The following is a 4,713-nucleotide window of genomic DNA, read 5'->3' on the forward strand; positions in this document are numbered from 1 at the left end:
CTGGGTTGGTTCCGTAGAACTGACAGCTACTTTTTTCAGAAAAGTGGCATATATGACCATGAACATACACATGGAACAGATCAACTGATTAAGAAGCTACCATTTTTAAATACTCTTCATTGGAATAGAAACACAACTGAATCTAGAGTAGGTGAAATCGTTCTTTTTTAAATTGTATATCTATCATTTAAATAGCTCTGACAATGCTTAATGAACAATGCCACATAAACCTTTGTCCTGAAGAGATTAGTCTGTAATATGACACAGAAGACACTATGCACTGGAGAATTAAAAGGTGAGATGTTAAATAACCAAGCGGTCTCCTTAAATATGCTCCACTGAAAATTTTCCCCCACTACTATTTAATCAGTTATGAAATTTTTAAATCACTTATGATAAGGTAATATTGGGCAGCTCTCAGGACCCACATTTTAGAAATGGACTCTGGTTTTGCATGTGCAATTTAAAACAGTTGCCTCCCTACTACCTGTTCATACTCACAAATCAAATATATAAACATTAACAATATTGTACCTACAGTTAACTATGGGCATGACAATATGCCTACAGAAGCTTCAGGGGGTAGTCGAGTTATCCTGTACAGAGCTTTTGTGGTATCATGAGCTTTTGTGGGCACAAGAAGTGGGCTGTGCCCACAAATGCTCATGATATCATCTACATGTTTTGTTAGTCTATAAAGTACTACCAGACCATTTGTTGTTTTTTAAATATGCCTGCAGTTTTCTACAGAAGAAACTGTACCCACAAAACCTGTTCATTTGAAACCCAACTGGAGAAAAAAAATCAGTGTTTCTATTACCCATTTTTCTCTGAAGCTATTTTAAGCCCTATCTATCCATGTTACCAGTTTGAAAGTTGGTAGTATTCTTTGCACCCAGGGAACACAATTTGTTATTGTGCAGTAAACAAATTCCACAATAATGGCTAAACACCTTATGGAGGTGTAGTCTTGAACATAGTTTTGAGAAATACAACCTCTCAAAGAACCACTTCGACTTCGGGAAAAACTTGCCAGCTCTCTAATGATAGCCAAATTATTCTCGCTGCAATATCACTAATTCATTACTTCCAGAACCAGTATCACCTCTTTAAGTAGGCAAATAAAGAGATGCACTGCTGGTCTAGAATTCAGCTTCTGAGCATTTCCAAGAATTGATTCACACCAAGCAAAGAGTTCTTATGGTTAATAAAAGCTCTGAGCTTTCCATTTAAACAATGGTAATTTGAGTTTCTAATGGGCATTGCAATTAACTTCTGATAGTTGCTCAAAGGTCTATGTTGTCTGAATACAGCTCTTGTTGGTTAGGTGTCTTATCACAAAACTCCATTCACTAGTGACATAGCTTTTCTGCTGAGATTCCCAAGTAATAATAACTGAATTGAGAAACTGAACTGTTCCATAAAACTGGTTTCCTCCAGGCCATAATAGCAACAAAATAAGATAAAGTGGTATGAAGGCAGAGGACAGGGTAAGATTGAAGATCTTGTAATGATGTGCAGACTGTATTTGTCTTGAAGAGAGTGTTCTTCTATCTCCTTAACCATCAAATTGATTCTTTTCACCAGATCTAAATACTTTAAGCACATTTTTGCAACATCAGCCACAATAACCCTTCTCCCGATACAGAAAATAATTTCCCTTAATTTTTTTTCTTGATTAGGTAAATTTGTAGCATTTCTGAAAATAGTGAAAATGTTTGAATCACCCCACAGCAACAATCTACCTGATCTTTCCCTTTCGTTGTAAAATTGTATGTTACTGAAATATTTTCTGCATTAAGTATCACATCCCAGCAGGACATATTCACTTTTCTAAAGGATAGTGACTGCAATATAGGATCTATATCATATTGCTTCTTTATAAATCCATGGTATTCCCACATCTTTAAGACTTCATACAGATCAGGTTTGAAACTGAACTGAAAATCAGTATTTATTACCCTTTTTTCTCTGAAGCAATTTTAAGCACAGCTCAAAAATTTTGAAATTGGAAAAGATACAAAAGTGGACAAAAAAAAATAATTAGGGGTATGAAACAGCTTCCATAGGAGGAAGACTAACAAGACTGGAATTTTTCATCTTGGAAAAGAGATAAATAAAGAGGGATATGATAGAGATATATAAAATCATATCTGATGTGCAGAAAATAAGGACATGTTATTTACTCCTTCTCATAATACAAGAACTAAGGGTCACCAAATGAAATTAATAGACAGAAAGTTTAACAGACAACATAAGAACAGCCGTACTGGGTCAGACCAAAGGTCCATCTAGCCCAGTAGCCTGTCTGCCGACAGTGGACAGCACCAGGTGCCCCAGAGAAGGTGGACCGAAGACAATGATCAAGAGATTTGTCTCCTGCCATCCTTCTCCAGCCTCTGACAAACAGAGGCCAGAGCCATTATTTCTAACCCCTGGCTAATAGCCTTTTATGGACCTAACCTCCATGAAATTATCTAGCTTCTCTTTAAACTTTGTTATAATCCTAGCCTTCACAGCCTCCTCTGGCAAGGAGTTCCACAGGTTGACTACACGCTGTCTGAAGAAGCACTTCCTTTTATTAGTTTTAAACCTGCTACCCATTAATTTCATTTGGTGTCCTCTAGTTCTTCTATTATGGGAACTAATAAATAACTTTTCTTTATTCGCCCTCTCCACACCACTCATGATTTTTTATACCTCTATCATATCCCCCCTCAGTCTCCTCTTTTCTAAACTGAAAAGTCCCAGTCTCTAACCTCTCTTTATATGGGACCCGTTCCAAACCCCTAATCATTTTAGTTGCCCTTTTCTGAACCCTTTCCAAGGCCAAAATATCTTTTTGGAGGTGAGAAGACGACATCTGTACACAGTATTCAAGATGCCATCCGGTCCTGGAGATTTCTTAGACAATAGAAAGAATTTGTTAGACAAAAGAAAGAATCTCATACGGTATACAGTCATCCTGTGGAACTCCTTGCCAAATGGTGTTGTGAAGACCAAGACTATAGAAACTATATTAATTCGTTAAGGAACTATTACTATTACCCAGAATGGGCAGGGATGGCATCCCTAGCCTCTGGTTGCCAGACACTGGTAATGGGCAACAGGGGAATCTAGCTTTTATGTTTGCATCCTAACCCAAGATACTGGTTAGTGGTGCCATTGACCCCAGTATGTGATGATGTATAATAGCATATACAGGAAACTGGCTCAGTAGCTTTAAGACAGGGCCTGTTGCTTTGAGTTTCTCAATGATTACCTATTCTGTTCATTCCTTCTGAAGCACCAGGCTCTGGCCACTGTTGGAAGGCAGAATACTGGGATAGACAGACCTTTGGCTGTTCTTACCTGGATGCAGTTAAACATCTAAGATGCATTTCAAGGATACTTCATGCAAATAACAAAAATAAACTGGAAAATAGACAAGCACTGGATCAGCTGTATTTAAAGCAGGTGTTTTTTTCATTTCTTCTTTATGTTATTATATTATCCTGTATGCTGTGCCGGCCATAATCAAACCTGTTTTTAAAAGACAACAGCTGCAGAATAATGTTTTCTAATATTCAACTGAGAAAGTATCCTTTAGTTTATCTTTAATCATTATTTTCTTTCCCATTCAGCAGATTTATCATTTTCCACAAAAATTCACAATACAAAAGAATGTGTAGGTAATTGCAAAGCTTTTTTTTTTTTTTTTTTTTAAGACTGAGGTCTTGCTCTTTTCTGTCTCCTCCCCTCCAGTGAACAAATGGTCAGTATGTTCTCTATTCCTCCTCTCTCCATCTTGTCAACAATAGCTCTGGGAAGGGAAAAAAAGGAGATGAAAAACCGCTAGAACTGCCCCTCCCTGAAAGCCTGGAGAGAGGAAGAAGAGGACTCCATTGCAGCTGCCTATCCCCTCCATCTGCCCCAACCCTAGTTGGGAGGGAGATGAAGAACCATGGAAGAAGAAAAGAGGCTGGGATGGGGGAACAGCACACATGGGGTTCAGGAGGAAAGTCAGAGGTGGGGACAGAATTGTTGGGGAGGCTGGTGGGAGAGAGATGTGTGGGCCAGGCAGTATGCATAATTCATTGGTGAGAGGATAGGATGAGACATAAAATTAAGGGATTAGGATGCTGGTTTTGGGGGAGAGGCTAGAAGCTCCTGGCCATCTGGCAGCCCGTGGGAACCCATGCATAGGGGACCTGAATCACCTTACTTTATGAATTTTGGAATGGTAGTACACTAATTGCCAAAGACAGGTCATGGGGATGGGCAGGCGATCAAAATTTCAAATTGAGGCCAAAAAATACAGTATTGCATTTTTTTAAAATGAACAAAACTTGATTTGAGGGGTTCCCTCATGATTCTAAAGGGGTTGACTCACTTTTAATCTCTCAGGATTAGCAATACTGATATAGGGTTGTACATGGGTTTAGCTAGATATATGTATTGTGTGCCAAGAAGCGGCCTCTCGCAGGAGTTATAGCAGGAGTTATAGCAGGAGTGTAGCTGGAGTTATAGCCATAGAGCTGCCATCTATGGGCTCTTTTGCCTTAAAACATACAGCTTGGATCAACAAGATCAAAACCTGCTAAAAAGATCAAGTACCATCAGCCCCTAAAACATGTTTCTCAATGCTGTCAAAATTGTACATGTCCAGCCAGTCATTTATTAGCTATAGTTCCTTTACTCCCAAATGGATTATCCTTTATTGTCATTCAACCT

The sequence above is a fragment of the Pelodiscus sinensis genome, chromosome 1 (genome assembly GCF_052426305.1).
Source record: "Pelodiscus sinensis isolate ZL-2025 chromosome 1, ASM5242630v1, whole genome shotgun sequence".
NCBI lineage: Eukaryota > Metazoa > Chordata > Testudines > Trionychidae > Pelodiscus > Pelodiscus sinensis.